This window comes from Colius striatus, chromosome 1, assembly GCF_028858725.1.
Source record: "Colius striatus isolate bColStr4 chromosome 1, bColStr4.1.hap1, whole genome shotgun sequence".
In the NCBI taxonomy this organism is placed as follows: Eukaryota; Metazoa; Chordata; class Aves; order Coliiformes; family Coliidae; genus Colius; species Colius striatus.
In genome coordinates this window covers 102794960-102817189 of record NC_084759.1, presented here as the reverse complement: position 1 = coordinate 102817189, position 22230 = coordinate 102794960, and the positions used below count along the sequence as shown (strand labels likewise).

Genomic DNA, 22230 nt, shown 5'->3' with positions numbered 1-22230 from the left:
GTCTTTAAGAAGCATCTCCTAAATAGAATTTTAAATAATAATAATATATGACATATTTGAGCCCTTTGAAATCTAAAAAGATTACTGGAAATGGAATAATTTATTAAAAATTCTAATTTTTGTATTTTATCAAGGTACCCTGTGAAGTTGGAGTATAAATCCTATTAAATTGAACTTAGTTTGTCCATCCCTAAAATAGATTTGACATACAAACACAAACACAAGGTCAAGGTCACAGATCAGTGAGAAAGATTACAAAGAGAACTGATGTAAGAGCTGGCATTTAATCAAAGCTCCTGGATTATTTTTTTTCAGTACACTTATCAGAAATACCACTACACTACATTTTCTTCACATTGGTACATGTTTTCAGCATGCCCCACATTTAAGAATTGCTGCCCTGTAATTACTCAGTTTGACAAGAGAAGTTAGGGAATGTATCAAGTATACTAAGAAAGAATTCATGTTAAAGGAGAGGAAGATACTTTTTGCCATCTTTTTTATTCTATTCAGTTATGTGCTGATGTATATTAAATCACAAATTCAAAAGGAGAATCCACTCACAAATTTAAAGACATGACAGCCAGACCACTGCTAGAGAATCAGGACCTCAGTTTATCACATCAGGCAGTCCAAGTTACTTATCTTAATATAGCAATTGTATATTTGGATGTGTACTTCCAAGCACAACACTCACTCATCTATCCTAATTATCTGTGTGCACAGCATATATTTCTCAATTAAAAAAAAAAAAAAACCAAAACCCAAAACAACAAACCAAACAACAAACTAACTCTTAACCCAAGGTCTGTACAGAACACAATCAGACTAACCTCTTCAGTAATCAGGACATTTGCCTCCTAGAAAGCTTCTCTAATGCTGAACACTGAGTGAGCGAGCAGATTAAACACAGTGGCAACAGTTGAAAGACTCATTAAAAAACTCAGCTGCTGAAAATCATTAGCAATGAAAATCATTTACTCATCTTCCATCCATCCACCCACCAATACAGTCTCAAAGCTTTAAACACATGTTGAAGGTTATTCGGCTTACAGGTCATGTCCACCAGACATACTTTCTGACACTTAAACAAGAGGAAGAAAAAGTGTCTTGGGCGACACAACGTCATATGACACTCAAAGGTGTACTGCTGCCACAAAGTTCAGATGCTTATTGGAATAAGTAGTAATATAAATAATAGTGTGGCCTGTACTGTTACTTCTGAACCTCCACTTTCAACACCAGCACAGCTCTTATGTTAGTCTAGACATGACTGGGAGCAGTTTATATTTAGACAGAAAGCTATGTCTATAAATAGGACTATTCGTGCTGGTATAAAGCTTTTATTGGAACTCATTTGGGGTGACCTGTGTAACTCACTTATATGTGGGTATCTCAGACATTGCCAGTAAAACCTTCATACCACCACCCATTCTCCTGAATCTTGTTTCTGCTGTGCTTCAACATTCATTTACTGATTTTTGTCCATTTGATTTTTGTGTGGGTATTATATTTGCAGCACTCTACCAATGTGATTGGGTTGGTTTGGCTCCTAATGAAGAGGCCTTACATGAAAAAGACAAAAAAAACACTCCAACCAAACACAGTCCAGTTGTCTTCTTTTTGAAAAAATCCTTCACAAGAATTAGATTGTCAGCCTTTTATGCCATAGTATTGCCTGAGCTACTAGAGATGGATACGAATTGCTCTTGAAGCCTGCGATGCAAGCTTCTCAGCCCACCAGTAGATGTGTTTTTAGGCCTGAGAGTGATTCATCAAATCTTAAAACAGTCATTGATTTAAGATCAAATCAAATTGTAAACCTCAAGGCAATAAAATTCTGGTCTTCTTAGACTCTCCTTTTCTAATTCCTTTCAGCAAAACAGGGAAAAAGGAGAGGTTTGTGTTTGGGGTTTTTTTTCCCTACTTTGTGAAAGGCTGATAGAGCTTCTCACTGCACTGAAGTGTTAGGAAGCAAAAATAAAAGTGAAAAAAAATAATCAGTCCATTATTATGGTTCAAGATTAAAAGAACACAACAGAGGTTTACTCAACATTCACAAACAAATCCTCTGAGAACCAAACATACATGAAAGAAACATAAGGAAAAACTTCACTGTGAGGGTGACAGAGCAATAGAATGGGCAACCCAGGTGGGTTGTGGAGTTTCCTCCAGGGACATTCAAAACCCACCTGGACGAGTTCCTGTGTGACCTACTCTAGGTGGTGCTGCTGTGGCAGGGGGGCTGGACTAGATGATCTTTCAAGCTCCCTTCCAACCCTTAAGATTCTGTGAAAATGTGTACATAAGATAGTTCACAGGCAAACACATTCTAGGATACACATTACCATAATTGCAGTACAGCAACCCAACACTTCAAGCTCTAAAGAAAGTGTATCTGAAGTTGTAACTTACTTAACACATGAAAATTTGAATGTATTAAAAAGTTTTTACTTTGATTTATAGTATAGTAAACAACTGTTCATTCAGTATCACATTAGGCCTTCTCTCATGCTTACACTATAAAAAAACCTTTCTTTAATCATCATAAGCAAACCTTTAATAAAAGAAGTCAACAGCAGCTGGGTTGGTTTGGGTTTTTTTTCCTATTAAATAAAAATTCACACATAACCTGCAGGAGCAAGAGGTTTCTGATAGATCAGAATTTTTAACCAAATCCTCTTCTTTTCAAGCAGTGGAGATGTGGCATGCTGCTATCAGTGCCCAGTGGCAGTTTTGGTCTTTTTCTTACTGTGACACAATGGAGAAACTCTATGGCATGCCTCTTTGGAGAGCTTGAACAGGCAGGGCCAAAACTCTTTGTACAGAAACCCTAACATGAAACACTTCAAATGGAATGAAATGGGACCACTTCAATGGGACGATGACAAACTGCAATAAATGCCTAACCAATATAGCAACACAAATTAATGTAACAGCTAGCACAAAGAGAGTACTTCTAGTCAATTTAGTAGTCAAATAATCCACAACCGTGGATTGTCTTGACCCACTGGATGGTTGCCAATGCCCAGTTCTGTAAAGTAACTATTTCACTCTTTTAAAAAAGGAAAAAAAAAAAAAAAGATATTGTCCATTGTTATAATCACAGGTATGAAACATCAAATAAACATTTTTTAAAAGTTTAAATATCACACTGATGAATAGTTTAATAGGATTTTTTTTTTAGAATCACAGAATGGTAAGGGTTGGAAGGGACCTTTAGAGCTCACCTAGTCCTCTCCCCCTCTTAATATTGTTTTTCTAACTTACCAGTTTTTCCTAATCTAAGTACATCTATGGAATACAGTAAGACAAAAAAAAAGATAAAATTATTCATACATGCAGATTTGTGCATGACAGAGGTATTTAATTGATGCAACACACTGAAGACTTAGGTGCACAATAGATGGACATCTACCATACTGAAAAATAGTAATACATCACTGGTTTAAGTATCATGACTAAGCAAACTGGTTCACCTTCAAAATTTGAATGTTCTTCTATTTTCCAGCACACAGCATAGGATATCCTTTTCCAAACAAGATGTGCAAGACCAGTTACTCCAGCTTTCCCATTCCTAAAGTTCTTCAACATGCACCAACCATAGCAGGTGATCTGTCTCTCTCACATGCTGGAAGTCTGATACTGATCCATCATCTAACAAAATTGGCTGGTGGTAACAATGAAAAGCAGTGATAGGCAGGTGGCCAATTTCCCTCTGCAAATCTTGTCTCAGCTCTGGAGTGGAACCCACAGAAATATCTAAGTTGTAATTATGTTTTTAATCTGTTCACCTAGTGCCTACTGATAAAACATGGAGAGAAGAAGACTCTCATAATGCAAAAGACCTAAAAGTCATGAATCTACCAAACAAATATGTGAAACTAACGTGGCTTGAACTATTCATCATGTAGCATAAAGTCATTACCTGAGAGGTATTATCCATAACCACAACTGTTATCAATCCAGCTGATCAGACTAGGTATTATTTCCATCTTCATCTACCATGAGATCTGAACATGGCTTACATGTCACAACCCACATAGTTTGCTTATATTAAGCCATATTTCTCTTATTTATCTGGAAGAGTAATTTCCCAGCTCAATATACTGTCAATAAGTAACTCCAGTGTTTTCTGAATCAATATATCGTAAGGTATCATCAATGTCCTGAAGTTTCATCGATTGCCTGTATTCTTGCTAAACTACGCTTTTTTTTTTCCCTGTCTTTTTTAGAGTCCTTATAAGGATCCCGTCAAAGCTAAAGAAACAGCTTTTCATTCAACCCCTGTTGCTAAGCTTCACCAGTGAAGAATACCAAAAACACTTCCCTGAAGACCACATTAATGTGATTTTACTCAAAAGCAGTCCAGGCTCATATGTACCTGCAGAACCTTACAGAACCACAAGATGAGTCACAAATACCAAATTAATGGGTAAGTGAATCACACTGGACAAGGAAATACAAGCCAAATAGAGCTTTTAAGAGGGTTAAGGACCAAAGCTAGTGTAAATTAGATGAAGCTACCACTCCATGCCTGGGTTGACAAAACAGGTTAATAGACATCTTTCCAAATTCAGGGGGAGAATCTCATACCTTTCAAATGTCAATGTTGGATCTTTGCAAATCTGCTTATCCCGATTTATTTTTTGGCAGAGTGAAAATCAGGATGCAGAAATGTATGGTGGAAAACAAATTAATTTCTACTATAACAGAAAAATCATTCTGTTATTTCAGTACTAGAGCATGAAAGGGAGTCTGTCCTCCCCTGAAGATGGTTACACTTGTGGTCAGTTTGTGACAGTATCATAATTGACCAGCAAAACTAGTTTGAGTAAGCTGCTAAACATGCCAGGAGGGAGGCAATAGGTCTCCTGATTTTTTTAATTTTTTTTTTTTAATCATGGTCATCAGATGATTATCTTTATTCTGACACTCCCATGATCCATTTAACCATCATAACTTGAACCCCACAAAACTAAAAAACCCGAAACAAACCCCACACCAACTTCAAACATACCCTTGACATTGCATTCTGCTTTTCTAAAACGTCTCCTCCCACTGTTATCCTTCAGTTACTCTCATTTAGTCTTCTCTCAGATCCTTGCTTATGCATTCCACACTTCTGTAACATTACCGACATCCAACAATCCTTCCACACTACACAAGACAGCTGTTATTGAGATCTTTTCCCTCAAGACACTCCAACCATATAATCCTTTAAATTTTCAATTGTTTTTCTCTTGCTCTAGATTAAGTTTAAAGTTTCTCATCTGAGTTCTACAGACGTTAATTACTCTTTCATTTCTACCCACATAGCCTAATCACTTATTGCATCCTTCTTCTTTATCCTTTTGTTTCCACAAACACTTGTTTTTACTGTAATACTCAGGCACCTCTCACATAAGAAATTCCATTACGCTTCTGCACTGCTCACCAGACAAAGCTCATCTACACTCTGGAGGCTATTTCTTCTTCTCCTCCAATAGTAAATCATCACAGTAAAAATTAATCTAAATCCACCAAAGTATCTCCTGCAAAACCACAACCTAAAATACAAATGATGTATCTTACTTCCTTTCCTCACAGATGTACACTGTACTGTTTGTTTCCTTTACCTCATCATAGTCTATACCACTGTAAGTTTAAAATAAATACATCCGCACCTGTGGAATGGTGAGTAATACTGGTGCAGCTCAACAACAATTAAACGAAGCCCTAGAGCAACACTAGCCTCTAGGAAGCTTTCCCTTCCTCTTACAAAAGAAAAAAAAAAAAGCATATATTGGTTTTGCAGCACAACAATACATGTTCCTCTAATAACACAGTTTTTACCCAACACCTTTGTTTTGCAACAGATGATTGGAGGGGAAGGAAAGAGCGATACACACCAAATGACCAAGAGAACATAAATATTACAGATACGAAGAAAAAGGTACAGAAGGACTAAAATTGAATGTAGACGAATTGAAGTATAGTATCAGAGGGCTCTCCTACTCTTGAGCTCTGTTAAAAATCTACTGAAAGCTCTCTCCTTTCCTTGGCTGGTACAATGACAATATCCCCACTCTATCGCAATCTGTTTTCATTTCAGACTGTGCAGGTGGATGAAAGACCAGAAAGACCAAAGCAGGAAAAGGAAACTCCTCGGAAAAACGTTGTTGCTCTGAAACAGTTAGCTTTTTTTTTTTTTTTTTTAATTATGACAGCAAATGGTGACAAAGAGAACACGAACAAGGGACTTGTATCTGTCCCAGGGACTGGTTAAACATAAAGCCAGACCTCTTTCAATGAAATAACAGACACTTTCCCTGTCTTGGCTTCCTTAATGAAATAACCTTCTGAGTCCAAACAGGAGACTTAATTCTGCAAGTTCTCCAGTCTTTTAAACATAATTTCTCCACCTACTTCTCAAGTCAGAGGAATTTGATTTATTGAGCCTACCTTTGATTTCAGTTTTACTGCAAATGAAACTTAACCCTTCTTTCCAAAGTCCCTTTGGTGTCTCTCTACTAAATCACGTAATCCAGAGGGTGCTTGTAGCACTGCTGAAGGTGAACAGTCGCTTACCAAGAATAACCTGCTGGGATACAAATTCCACCTGCCTTCTTTATATGCTGCCAGTTTTATGAGGGCAAGTCTGTCTGCACTTGACATTTGCTGAAAAACACTGCATGGCATCATTACTATTGTAAAACATTTTATACTCCTGTAAATTCAGGTTAAAACCTCGAAGCGCTTACAAACTCAGATAAGATAGAGGGACAACTAAGCAGAGAGAAAGAGTTATAGAGAGAAGCTAGGTTTCAGGGGAAAAAACCGTCAATAGTAGGTGAAGACAGTGAGGCTATTCAAGCCGCCTGGGACAGTCTCACAAGCTTGAAGTCCCAAAGTGTAAGAGAAAAAAAAAAGAGCAGAAACAAGATTATGCTATGCAGGCTGCTGCACACTGTAAAAGGATATAAGAAATCTGCTTCATCAAAATACAAAGCTAGAAGTGAAATTCTAGGTAGTATGGTTCCTAAAAACATAAGCTGTATTTCTTTACTATAGAGGAAGTATTTCCACTGAACCACAATAATTGTCATGTTACAATGCAGATGTGTGAGAAGCTAAAATCTTCAGGGGTTTACATTACTTTTACTGGGATCTTAATCAATGGAACAAGAGGGAAGACTGGAAGACCTAAAACACCTTGTCTCTATAATCTGTTGTAACGAAAGGGCCAGGAGAGAAGCCAGGAGAAAAAGAAAATATCAATGAGTTACTCCTTATCCATCAAGCATTCAGGCCAAAAACTCAACTTACATTGGAGGATGGGAGTTAAAATTCCAAAATGAAAATGAATTGACTAAACTGTTCTTATAATTCACTTTTAAATATGAGAAAAAAGTGTGCATTGAATGTTAATTTTTTTGTCAGCTGCCTGATAAGACATGAATGACCAAAGGCAGTGGTATAACAACAGCCTCCTTTTTGATAATATTTCTAAACATTATAACAGAAAACATCTTCCTTGAGTTTTCCACAAGTTCCTGTAACCTTACTTTAAAGCAAATTGCTCTTCCCCAGTTATCAATCACAAGAAAGGCAAAAGTATGACAGTTTCCCTAAGGCACATCCAGAAAACTCAGACTGTTTCATATGGATAGATATGTAAGCAAAATCTTTGTCAATCTCTAGATACTGCCACTAAAGCCTCTCTTGTTAAACATTTCTCTTTGTTCAATTGGTAAATTTGATTAAGAGTTGAATTTTTGTACAGTAAAGCTCATCCAGTCATTTTTCATTTCAAAATGGTTTGTACTCCATCATAACTAGTCAAATGCTACCACAACCCCTTAACATCACGACCTAAATTGTGGAGAACAGAAGAAAGACTCTTAGTAGCAGGGAACTGTTGGTAAGAAGTGCTTTCCTCAGCTGACTGCACTCCTGTCTGCTGTAACTACATGCAAGAGTCCACACTTGCAAATTACAAAAACCATGCATCTGAACTACCCTTCCATGAAATTATTTTCTTTGTTAAAATGATAGTCACTGGTAGAAAAGCTGAGAAGAAGGTCTCCGAAGTTAACAACCATCCTGTAATTCTTTGATGCAACATGCAACCATAATCATAAGAACTTCATAATTAAAAAAACCTCTCAATATACTCCACCACCGAACTTTAGAGAGCAGGCAACATTCCTAATTACAGAGGGGTTTTCATAAGCTATCCAGCTACTATATGACTCTGAAAAAGAAAATCCCTAAGTATTTTGAACTGAACTACAGAATTCAATTCCATGTTACTTATACATAAAGTGAGGTCATAAAAAAAGCTATCCACAAACAAACTAATGGCAAATAAGAGGCATTTCAGTTACTGAAGATCTATTTCCATCTGACATCTAAATATCTGATGTTAGATGGCTGCTGCTCTTTACAGACTGATCATAGTAATTTCAGTCCTCTGTTGTTTACCAGGACCTTTCATTACATGCACTATATGGGTCTAAATCACATTGGAGGCTACTCAGCACTGTCAAAATTTTAAGAAAAGAAAAGTTATTCCACCTTTGAACAAAACAGAACATTTGACAAACATCAATGAATGTATCACAGCAGTCTTTTGGAGTACTCCCACTTTACACATGAGGAACAGCAAGCACAAGGGAAGTATTAAGCAACTAGTCCAAGTCACATGAATTTCACATCTGTAGCAAAGGTTGAAAGATTTTTCTAAATCTCAGTTTGGCCCTTAAATTATGAGATATTCTGCCTCTCCAGTTTATGGGTGGGGTTTTTGTGGTTTAGTTATTTTTCTTCTGCTACTGGTAAAACAAGACAACCATTGGCTACATTAAACTTTAAAAAAAAAAAAAAAACCAACAAAACAGGGATCACTAAAGGACTTCTACATCACAGTAAATGCCTTTCTCTTTCAGAACAAGAAAAATTACCAGCAGTGCCATCACCCTTATCGGGAGACATGTCAGTCAAGCACAGTCAACACAGGTTTTTTGATATTTTCTACAAGAAAACAACTGTATCAGTAGTGAAATGAAAATATGAACGATGGCATTAGGATTAATAACATAATTCCACTAACTTTTCCTACTACTCAGAGATCTGTCATGCTGAAACAGTCTTAATGAGCTGGGCAAGCATTATTTAGTTGATTGGAGCTGGAGGGACCACTGCACAGCAGTAGCAGATACTAGTTTTGCAACAGTGGCTCTTCTAAGCGGCTGCCTACATTCAGTCTCTTTCCTAATCAAGAGCAATAAAGTCCGTTTTAACTTCAAGTAAGGATCTTTCGTAGTGAAGTATGTATAAACGTGTATACAGATATCTGAGCACTTTCTTCCTAAACAGGTCCATTTTTATTTCCTTGATTTAGAAAGCTGTCAAAACCTGCATTTACTGCTTTAATTCAGCTGCAATACAGTCACAGCTTTGGATTCCTCAGATGGACTAGAAAACAGGGTTTGTATTCATCCATACATACACCAGTATATAAACAAAACTCCACCAGTTCATGCTAGAAGCAGAGATATGGAGGAAAGGTGACTGATGCTTCAGTAGCAAATGAATCGAGATGGATGGCTTTTTTGCATGTGCTGAACTGCTCTGCCATGTCCAGACTCTGGAACTTTGCATTATACCAAGCTTAACTGAGCATCCTCTGCAAGTTCCAACAGTAACTAGAACTAAGCCTACAGAAACCAGCTTGCCTCCCACTTAAACACAGACAAAAAGCATTATCATTATATTCTGTACCAACATTTTTCCTGGTGAATTCTCACAAACTCAAATTCCAGCTTCAGAAACTGGAAGCTTTCAAATTGACCAAATTCACTGAATAATTCAGTTCCTGTACTTGCTCATTCTTAGAATCTGCAGATACCTGCCACATGTACTCTTTGCCAAAGCAAAAGAAAATAGACTCAGTGGCTGCCATTGGCTTTACAAACATGGAAATCTGGGAGGAGAAATATCCCAAATCTTGTAAATGCTAACAGCCAGTGCCACCTATAGTTGATATTGCAGAAGCAAAAATCTAAACAAAGGAAAAAACAGCATTCAGAACTTTCAACAAGCCCCCCAGGTTTTTCAGTTGGCTTCAGGAGAGCAGATTAGACAAAGAAGATTATTAATCTTGTTTAACACTAGATCATTTACCATGATTGCAACGGGCAATCGTGCCAGTACCAAAAATTGGTCCCAAAATTCTCTACAATTTTACAAAAACATCTTAAAAACACATTAAAACTTTTTAAGTGCAGCTTTCCACTTCCTTATCTTCACACATTTTCCTCCTCAAGGAAGACTTAGCATGTTTTTATCAGAAGCTAGATTTCAATCATTCAAATCTGCTGTTGCAGATGCTTTGTCCAGTGATCAGAAAAAGGATGCTAGAGATTATTTCATCAAGACTTATAAAATCTACCCTGTCACCCCAACAGAGTACCAGCAATGCTTTTGTTTTTCAAGGAAAGCTTACCAAGACAATACACAAAATAATTTCCTCCAGAGGTTTTGCAGCAGCCTCAGTTCAGTACAGGAGCCCTGTAATTACACAATTGCCTGGAATGTAGTAGTTACAACACTGGTTAAGTCTGCCTTGAATATCTGCATCAAAAAAAACCCAAAACAACCCACAACCCAAACACCCCACATCACTATTTACTTAGAGAAGTTATGCAACACCTCCGCTTCCTCTTTTCCTCTATGGTAAAGCATGATAACAGAAGGAAAGGGGGTGGAGATGAGGAACAAGCATTTCACAGTCTCAAGCAGGGCACAGTTATCTTTCAAAAATGTACTTAAACTGGAATTCACCTCTAAAATCTGCCTAACAATGATATGCTGGAGTACCAACTCTTACCGAAAACTTGACTAAATATTTACAGAGGAAAGGTGGTGGTATACAGTTCAACAATGCTGGAAGCAACTGCATGCCTCCAATGTCAACTAAGAATGTTGTAAAAATATTAGTAATTTTATTGGGAGTTTTGTTTGCTTGCATTGATCACATTTTTCCAGTCCAGGCTGAGCTGCATTCCAAAATTCCCACCAAGATTTTAGTGTTATCAGGCATTTACATTTTCACTGAATGAAGCTGGCAGTAGAAGTTTTACTTCTGCAAATATCTCTCTACTTTCCATTTGAAAGCAAAATGAAACCACACAAAAATAAAAAGCTCGTATCTTTCACAGCACTAGGAAAACTAAGATATCAAAACCACACACTTACCAGTCCTCTTTTATGATCTAAAGAGTCTACCTCCTACCTCTGTTGATACACTAACAGTTAACCAAAAAAACCCCAAACAAATCACCCCATCTCCCAGAACAGAGTCTACAACAGAGAAATTCCAAAAAATCTCAAAGTAGTCACAGCAATCCTGACTAGTAAAATGTTTTCAAGGACTTGGACTTAATCACATCATTTTCTTTTCCTCTAATCATTTATTTAAAGTCATAGGTTGAATTATTTATGAACAAAACTTAATTGCATTGAAATGCAGTATTGCTCTGTATTTATCTAACATCTTCTTCAGAACTGAACTGCCTGTCCCCAACTAGTTAAAATCTACAGAAAGCCAATATAGAATTTTAAGATAAGACTTAACTATTTCTGCAGTATTATTGAGATTAACTTCCAAAGTCTTGTTAAAAATGGTGAGCTACCTTGCTCTTGCAATCTACTGTGTAAATTGTGCAACTATTTTTACTGACTTCTGTTATCATTACAACATGTGTTTGTATTTCCAAAAAAACCCAATCCAGGGGAAAGAATAACTCACAAAATATTTGCTTTGAATAAATAAGTTTTGACTAATTAGTTATCATGAAAGTCATTTGAGTACAGTCACATCACAGAGCCTTCCTCTCTGGGCTTCTTAAAAATTTTCTTAGCTGTCAAACAACCTCAAAGATCAACAACTTGCATGCATAAAGCTGTATTTTCACTCTTTGCAAGGCGTAAAATGTAAGCTCCAGGGTACACTCATATAAATATATTGCACCTCTATAAAGTGTTAATCTTAAGTCAGCAAGGCCATATAACAGAAGTAACTATTACAGTGCATGACTGATCCTCACCGCATAGCGTTGTCCAAGTTCCTCATTTCCTTAAAGCAACCCATTTACTTGTTCACCTGGCCTGTACAAAGAGTAGAGAGAGGATTTTGCAAATGCCTCTGTGGCTTGTGCATGGTGATAACACACCAGGAAAGATGGATTTTCATTTTCTCATCAAGTTATGAGATTAGCTTTACATGCAGATTTAAATGCCCAGGAGGAGTCTGCCACCTGTCCTAAATGTAATTAGTTGGGAATGTCTGCATGACAAGAGCAGATACTTCAGATGTTTTGGAGTGACCACAAGTAAACATCCAAATAATCACCAACATAACTTCAGTGGTATGAAGAAGGAAGCATAGCTCACTGTGAAACAGCCTGAATTTTATTAATGGAGTGCTTCATACTTCCCATCAAACACACAACTGACATCAGCTAAGCATCTATAAAGCCAGAGAATCAACTGTGCAAAGTCTGTCACTGGGTTAAGGAAACGAAGAGCCCTAGCTTTCTCATTAAAATATGGGTGCATGTTTACACATTACTGGAGAGGGGGGAGGGGAAGGGAGGGAGAGATGAAGGCTCAAATCCTGTATGACTTTCTCAGCTTTGTTCTCATTCTGTTTACCACAGCAGCACATCTAAGATTTCCCTACTTTTATAAATCACTTCACATAACACCCCACCTCCGCCAATACGTAGGATGAGTGCAGCAGATTAAAAACTAGGGAAAACCACCAGATTTTCATTTAAAGAGGCAAACACATCCACATTGAAGTATATTACACATTTGCCATTTTGCTAAAACCTAAACCAAACCCCCTTAAAACATTAATTAGAATTCCTTAGGATCTGTGCAGGTATGTAGCAGCTACTGACACAGATGGGAGTAACTATAACACAGAGAACTCAGTTATCCATCTCCTTACGTCGCTATTGGCACACACAATAAATTTGTCTCATTAGCAGGGGCTACTTAGTTCATTGTAGTAAACAAAGCTGCCGACGCGACAGCCTCACATACTTTTCATTCATCCACGTAATTTTTCTTTAGTTAGACTTCCAGCATGTGCCACAGAAGAGCCGCATGTTAAACATTCCTGGAGTGTCACAATATGTAATACAATAAAACAGATTACAACCATACCTTTCTTTCACAGCAGTGGTGCCAAGTACAGGTACACTGTAGCAATCAATTTGTTCTGCAGACAGTAAGGCTTTCATAGAATACTAATGCAAAATCTCTTTTCTTTCTCCTTCGACTTGACTCCCCAATGCCCAGGTCCCGACCAATACAAGAAGGAGGGCAGAATGTCTTCTGCTGAGATAACCACAACTACTAATCAAGTATACGTGTACAAGGGCACGGGATTAAACCTCCACCAGGCTTGACTCGGGCACTGAGAGCAGCTAAACACATGCACAGCAAGGTCAGAATTAAACACGTACACACGCACGCGCATCTACTTGAGTGAACTAATTTATCACACTTTACCACTGACGGCTTTTTACCTCGGGGGAGTAAAATTACATCCTGGTGAACTGACGAGGTTCAGACACAACAGCTTCCAACAACAAATCAGCCCTCACAGAAACAGGAACCGCGCTTGCTCCTAGGTGAACGCTCCTCTCCTCCCAGCTTCACGGGCTGTTTCAGAAACTCAGTGCATGCCATGCATGTCTGTAGGCGCGTGCACATTTGAGTGTGTGTGCTTGCACACGCATGTGCTACACCATTTAGGCATTGGCTAAATCAGAATGACCGCATTAAAAGTTCAAAACCAGGCAATAACTCCTTTTGAGAGAGTTTTCTTTCTGATTATATTTATCTTTACCTCTCAACATAATCAATCTATCAAGTCTAATTACTCCAGAAGAAAGCGTTTTATTATTGTCTAACATAGCAAATGTCAAACAAGCTGTTCATTTACCTTGAAGTTTATTAGCATAGAAATGCAACATGAAGATGCTCTCAAAATATTGTCACTTGTGTTCACAACGTTTTCGAAAACCCACTTAACAGGTTTTTATTGCATGGCGTAGCTGAATACAGTACTAGTTCTTAAAATAGGAAAGGCATTATCTTAACTGTATCACCCTTGAGCTAATACAAGACTTTTTCTTTAAACATTCAAATTATATTTAACTTTTCTCTTTGGTTCTCTTTATTTAAGCACTTCTCCCACATTCCAGTCAGCCATACATGCATGGATACATCTATTTTCATAGAGATTTGTATATGTGCATTTCTAGGAGGAGTGAAAAGTGAAATACTGAAACTTGAAAGCACCGATTATTTGTTCCCCTTCAAGTTCTGCCCCGTCATGTATCCTTCCTGGCATTTTTCTTCCAGGTCATGCAGATGTACATTTTACTAAAACCATCAAGACTGACACTATAAATTATCATCGGTGGGGTTTTAACAACACTGCTTTTGCATGTGATCGTATTAAGAAAAGAACACTGTACAGATACTCCCTAAAATAACCTCAAAAATAATATTTGGCACTTTACCTAGAATAAATTAGCAAAATATTTTTTAAGTATCAGTGGCTTCACAGAGACACTAGGAAAAAGCAGCATTAATCAATACTGATGAGTTTGTCCTTGACATACTGACCGTGTCACCAGGCTATTGTCATGTGATATCATGTCATTTCCCCACCTGGCTCATGACCTTGTCCTTTAAATGACCCAAAGCCTCCCTCAAGTAGCAGGAGGCCCCTCCCCGCTGTCTCAGCAAGGTCGAACGGGTCAGCGTGTCCTCATCTATAATCCACCACCATTTGTCAGCAGGGAGGCTGGAGGAGGCAGGCTTGCTACAAGGGGAGAATGCCCAATTAGGCAGCTGTCACACAAAGCATAGGCTGCAAAATTATCCCCTGTCAAAAGAAAGAGCAGCTGCGGGTGCCAATTACAGCAACCTTTCAACCCTTTAGGTACTGGAAACTACACAGAAGTAAATGAAGTACAATTAGTGATAACAAATCGATGAATTAGGACAGTAAATTAGAAATTACTAGCAGGTGAGCTTAGGTCTCTCATAATATTAAGGGCACGATACACCCCAGGCAAGGGCAGGGACATACAGATTTCACTAAGCACATCAGTTTCGTCCTATCCATCTTTCTTGTGTGGAGCCTGTCTCCCTCCTTCGTTTTCTTCTCACAAGCCAGACAGAGCAGGGAAGAAAAAGAAAGAAGCAACCCAAAGAAGAAACAAGTTACACTACCTGATCTTCCCTCTTTATCCTGGCAAATGCAGTATTCTCCTTTCTCACAGGAGGTCCTTGGAGTCAACACAAGCTCTCTCTAGTAAGCATACCCAATTTCACCACGACATTTGACATTTGCTGTGCTGCATGCTCCAGCTGAGTGAGATTTACCCCAGGGAAAAAAAAAAAAAAAAAGGAAGAAAATAAAATCGAACTAAACAAGAACGGAAACAAAAAGTTACAAACTCTCAGTAAATTTTTCCACATTTCAGTTTTGATGCATCATGCAGCAGCATTTCTGAGCATACATGTAGCCCTAAGCTTGCCAGCAAAGTTTTGGCCTGTCTTCCCCACCTTTGGTGAACAATTTTTACCTATCTACACACACACCCCCCCTTCTCTATTTTCTTAAGCAGATGACCTGGAAAGTTACTGAGTGCTAGTACCAAAAGGCAGGTCTCAACAGATGCCAGTAAATCCTGCTTCTCCCTGGGTACAGTAGGTGCTGGGGTCAGCCTCCCCAGCCAGAGGAGTAGAGCCACAGGGGTCAGCCCTGCCCCAAGGGCTCTGTGTGCCCAAGGCAACCACAGAAAAGTGGTCATCTTACTAGTCCCCAAGCATTTACAGAATGAGAGGTCTAGAAAACAGAACAAGGAAAAAACCCATAGAAAAACAGGAGGATAAGATTAAAAGGATGGGTAATTACCTCAAACCATGGTTAAGACTGCTGTACTAATGCCTTTATATATAGGTGCTTTGAGTCAAATAAACAAACAAATCTGAGGAATGAAATTCAAATTCTCCTATAGTTAGTCTTTCCAGACAGCTCACAGTCATTTCAAACTAAGCAAAGTTGCCATTTTTCATGTCAATTCTCTCCTTTCATTCCCCATTCCTTGGTCTCCAGCTTCTTTGATATTCTTACGCCTTGAAATCACGTTGAGTACTGAGGACAGTAGTCAAGATTTCTCCCAGCAGCAGTTCTGAAAATACCTGTATAGTTACCCTGTAATTCATACACAAACTCACACACACATATGTATATTTATGCTAATACATTCAGCAAAATATGAAATGTGGTAGAAATTAAGTCACTGATCTCCAAGAAACAATTTCCTATGCCTATCTCCTGATCTATAACCAGTGCAGAATATTTCACTGTTAAACAAAAAATCATCCATTTATAACTCTTATCAGAGAAAGCATAATAAAATCGTAACTAGAAACTGATGTAAAAATGTTCACTTAACAGCAGTTACAGCAATGCTCATCAAGTTTGACATTTTCTTTTGAGTAGCATATGGAAACCATCAAGTACTGAAAGAGTTAATGTGTTTAGAATTCAGTTTCCATCATACTTGGGTGACTATCTCTTTAAATAATTTAAATCCTCTCCATCAACTACAAAGCTGTTTTGAAGCCATTTAGCTTTGTTCTTTACATGTGTTCTAATTAAGAAATGACCTTGTCATCACACACACCAGAAATCCTGGATTATTTCCTGCAGCAAAAATCTACGAAGAAAAAAAAAATAATAAAAAAAGACAACCAAAAAACCAAAATATACACACCCCTTCCTTTAGTGAGGAACTGAGGAAGTTGTTGTTTGGTTGAATGCTGGAGCAGTCTCACCGCATAATTTTGTGTGTGTGTGTGTTGTTGAATGTCACAGGGCGGGTTAGTGTGACCTTGAGCTGCATCAGCAGCACAGCAAGGGTCGAGATGCCTGCAGGCGCCCTTGTACTGGATTTGCAAGACAAAAACCTTCAAACTGGCTGAAGGACATCTTAAATCTCTTCAAAGGTTTTCCGAACTAATCTGGGCTGCTCTTAGCCGGATCTGTGCCAGTGTGAGAGGCAAAATTAAAAACAAGGTCTTTGACAGGATGTTGTCTCCTCTTAACCCTTCTCATGCAGGAGGCAGTGCATCACAGGCGTGCTGGAGGGACACTTTAACAAGCCACAGAGAGGAGCACAGTTCCACCAGCAGCATTCTTTCCTAACGAAATTATGTAAGCAACCACTTACTAGGAACGGTGCTGCTATCCCCATCCCTCTCCTCCCTCCCAAATTCAACTGTCAATTTCCCTTCTGGTGTTACACCTTGTGTCAGAGCACTGCAGTGAGATACCCTGGCTCTCTGCAAGATCACTCCTCAGGATACAGGCAGGAGATAGTGGGCTCAGCGCCTCACGGTCCCGGCCCCTTCATGAATATTATAGGTGAAGATCTTTTTTCAGACTGAAAGCAGCAGCACCTACCACGGTATGTTGTGTGTTTAGGTGAGGTGGAGAGGAGGAGGAGGAGGAGGAGGAGGAGGAGGAGAGGGGTCAGGAAAGTGCAGAGGGTTGCTTTGGCAGGCATCAGATATATTTTATGAGAAATTAGAAAGTGTCCACTCCTCATCTTAACCTGTGATTTGCTTCTCAGTCATCCCAAGCAGAGAAGGAAGCAGAGGAGAGGATGTTAATGCGACAGGCTGACCAAGAGTTTGAGAGCATGACCGTACACCAAAAATAAATAAGTTAGTCGTCCGGCCTGCCTGCTTGTGACTGCTCATCACCTGACAAGTGACACAGAGGCTTTCTAAAAACTTAAGCAAGCAACCACACCGAAGTAACCTCTAGGAAAGGCCCTAGAAACACATGGTCATTCTATAAAACCACAAGTTTACCCAACGGATTTGGCAGCATGAATCAAATGCAACTATCAGCAGATTGAAGGGATGAAGGCTTTCTTTAGAGATATATTTGCACACAAAACCTCCAATAAAAGTTTTCCAACTAGGAGTAGCCTTCCAGATGCTTAGAGAGTAACATGGATTCTCACACCTGAAAGTGGCAGAAACCATCACCACCACCTCCTCATCTGTTTTAGTGGTGGTGTTATTGATCAAATTAAACTGTCAAATTTCTATAGGAAAGAAACCAACCCCATACAAATGAGTTAAAATAACCTCAGGTTAAATGAGAGGAGGCAGCATAGAACTTCAGAACTATCTTTTACTATTTCTAGGATATCTGCCAGGCAAGTCCTAGAAGAGGAGGAAGGAGCCATTTGTACCAGCAGAGGGTGTTGTGATTCTTCACTGAGGGCTCCCTTTAGTCAGGTTTTGTAGTCATTTATCAAGTTCTATTGTCTATTAGACAGGAACAAAACACTTTTAAAAGTTTACTGAAGAAAGATACAGCTTTGGCAGTTACGCCACAACTGCTGTAACATAACCCTTCACCTACCACTAAAATTCCCTCACTCTGAAGAAACATGGCTCTTCTCACAAAATATCCTGCTTGTTAGATGGCATTAACATTTTAAAGTATCAGTTTTCAGTAATACCAATTATGGTCATTTTTGTATCAGCTGATGAGGAACTCCAACAATACGGATGCTTTTCCACAGACCTACCAATGTTTCCACGGTATTTGTTATGCTTGAAGAAAGAGCCACAGAATTCCTGCAATGCCTAGGTGTCAGAACAACCCCTACCATTACTCAGCGCAGCCCAAAGGCTTGGTCTGCCTTACTGATCCAGCCTGCCTCTACTCTACAGCCATAGCAGACAGAGTGGAGGCTAGAGGCAGCACACAGACTTGCATGCCTTCACCACCTCGGGGCCACTGTCAAATGGAGATTGAGCAGATCCACACATGTGGGTTCACTGATCTTTCTGTACAAGTGTGTCCTTTTTGTGGCCTTCAAAGGACAGGGTGCCATACAGTGAGACAACTGTGGTTTAAAAGACAAGAAATTTGGTCATTTAGCCTATTACACAGTTACTGCAGCACTAGGCCCTACACTGTGTTTCCTAGAAAACTTTCCAGTTTACCCCAGAGGTACCAGGAGAAGGGATTAGGAGAGACCAGTTTAAGTCATTTACATGTTAAATGTTAGCCTAGCAGAAAATACTAAGAAGCATTTTAACAGTAGGCACCGCTGACCATGCAACATTTGCTGTTTCTTAAGTTTCTCCAACATGTTACAAGAGGAAAATAAATTACAGGTTTTCCAAACAAAGTGTTGTGAAAAAAAAAACAAAACAAAACCAAAGAACTCATGTTGCAATGTTCTAGCTGAGCAGGGTGATTTAGAGATGCAAGGAAAGCTTTCAAAGTCAGGTAGTGGTTGCTGCCAAGTATGGGACACATTGTGTGGCTCTGCCAAAAGTAGAAGCCAAAACCCAAAAATACAAATTAGCAGCTTTCTTCCAGGGCCACAACAGTCCATCGAAAACTTCCAAGTCAGGCTGTCCTAAGAAGATCAGACAGAAGGAACAAGTGCAGTTACTCAGCATGTAGCCATGCTAATTCTGACTACACAATATTAATGTTCTTTAACCATAAGGCACTTATTTTGTATGTACCTCTGTGCAGCAAAAAAAAAAAAAAAAAAAAAAAACAGATAAAGATGGTGAAATTTATTATGATGTGTTCCTTCCCACCTGGACCTCATTATTAAATAAAATCATATCTGCTAAAGCAAAGATGTTACTGACAAAAAAAACAAAAAACAAACACCAGAACAACACAGGTACTCCCACTGGTACTGGTATTAACCAGGAACAGTTGAAAAATTGTTCCATGACCCCGTCACCCAACATTGCTGACCTAGCAACTTCCCAGTAGCATCCAAAGCAGCCATTGGTCTAGCACCACCACATGAGACTTTTTCTAGAGATAAGAGTTGTAAATTGTAATTCTCATTATATGTTCTGTTACACAGTTTGTGAGCCACCTATAGTGAAAAGCAATAACAGTTATCTTTAAATGCAAATTAGGTAAGGAGGGCATAAATATAAAACTTGCTAAATTGTTCTTTATAGTGCTAATATTTTAATATATTAGTAGTACTAATATAGCACAAATAAGTGTTATTTCATGAAACAGAATCACCAGATGCAAAGTACTGAAATAACAGCTAAAGCATTAGCACAGATAAATCTTTGAACACTTAAAGAAAAAAACTGAAAAATTAAAATTAATACTATTACAAAGTGTTAGTAACATCTACTCAATTGTCTTTATGAATTCTACCCACCTAAAGTCACAGAAATAAGATTAAAAGAAGCAAAGGCAGAGAAAAACTTATCATTAGCATATTAGTTTCAAGTATAATCCATACAGCTAGCATGTAACATAGTACTTATACTAGCATATAAGAACTTATTGCGTAAGAATAACAGCTAAGGGCAAAGTATTGATAACATAAACTGAAAGTCATCAAATACAATGATTCTTTCCACATCCACAGGGTAAAAAAAGAAAAAAAAAGTCTCAGTTTTTATACAGTTACAAGGGAAATAACCTTATTCTACTGAGACGTCAATTAACCCAGGCATCTTCTGCACCTTGCCAGTAAAACCAGACATTTAGTTTAGGTCTCTTGACACCTCTCAAAGACTCAAAGCAACCATTTTTCTGCAAGTGTTTTCCCAAAAGCAGTAACTTCCAAATCTGAGGACACCTGTTCACAGGTGCATCTCAAAAAACCAAAGTTGACTACTTGCACAGATAGCACTACTCATTTTCAGGGGTTCATTTCTTGCATCAGACAGCTCTGATACCCATCTAAGTAAGGACAGTATCAACACTTTATATTGCATACACTCATTTAATATTGTTTATTCCAGTATTTCATTTGTGTCTTGATCAGAAATTACATGAGCATTCACAAAAAAATAAGGACTGTACCATGTTTAAATGTGTTTTGCTGAATCAGGGCCCTGAACCTTAATGCAGGTTTTTCTCATTGCTGTGCCAGTTTATTTTATTCAGTACAAAGCTACCAACAACCTTTGAGTTCTTCTGCTCAAGGTCATTTTTAACATTCACAAGCACAGCTTTTTGGCTGTCTGCAGAGAATTTTTTAAGTGCATTTCAGAGCAATGTTATGTCTGGAAACATCTTTAAATAGTGAAAAACATCCTTTAAAGTTGCCTTAATCAGGTGTCTCTCAGTAATTCTACTTGGCTACCTTTATTACCTTAGGCTCTAATTTAGCCTTCAATCTCTACAGCCACCCATATCTGGAAGGTATAAACATGATGTAAAAATCAGTTTCAAACTCTGCAATCTAGAAGCCTAAGCTACACCTGCACTCTTAGCCTTTGAAGGTATCCAGTAGAGAACCAGGCCTTAAGCTCCTTCCTTCCCCTGCTCTGTCAGACACAACCCTTTCTACATTTGCACTTAGAAGAGGGGAGGGAGCTACCCACATACAACAATAATGTACAATATATTGAAAAAAAATCCACAAGTTTATATTATTTTATAAAGTTAAAGAAGATTCCCTCCCTATTCCCCAATCCTTTCATAACCCCAACCAACCTCCTTAGGCTTCTGTTTCACTACTACTTTTAATTAAGAGTTTGTGACTGAGGGAGGGGAAGTGAGCTCTTGTTTTATACTTCTGATTGTGCTATATTAACTATTATTAATATTTTGGCAACCCCTGATTGTTAAAGAAATAGCACAAGCTTGGCAGCAGGGAGGGGGAGAAACAACACATCATGTTTTGCTGTTCTGTGTTTGTTTGGGTTTTTTTAACGAACACATACATCTCTGTATCATCACTGAAAACTTAAATTACTAATATTCACTTTCAAATACTACTGCTTAAATAGTCTTCTGTATTGGGAAATCTCAGATATCGTTACAAAGCTAGAAGCAGCATATTGATTGCAGAAAATCTAGCTAGTTACAAAAAGTGAAGAACTGGAAATCTCTGGTAGGCAAGCCTCTTCTGTATACATGCACTTATCTCCACATGTGTTCATCTACATTAGACATGCACACTTCATCCTGGTACCCCAGGTCACTTGGAGAAGAGAGTAAGACGCTGACAACCAGATAAGCCAAGCAGAATAATGAATTGTACTTGTACAGTTCCAGCAATGATCACACTGTAATACCATTGCCATGTGTCCAACAAAATAGTCGAAGACAACAGT

At 38.4% G+C, this 22230-nt stretch overlaps 1 protein-coding gene across 7 annotated transcripts in view; it reads right to left on the bottom strand.

The window, feature by feature from the left end:
- The window catches only part of NRIP1 (nuclear receptor interacting protein 1), a 77997-nt gene that overhangs the window by 19791 nt on the left and 35976 nt on the right, over positions 1-22230 (bottom strand). The window contains exon 1 of one of the 7 annotated variants that reach the window (XM_062002583.1): positions 15304-15341. The exons of the other annotated variants lie outside the window; for them this stretch is intronic. The gene's annotated coding sequence lies outside the window, so the exon portion shown is untranslated. Of the gene's footprint in view, positions 1-15303; positions 15342-22230 lie in introns of those variants that run through there. 7 annotated transcript variants of the gene reach the window in all.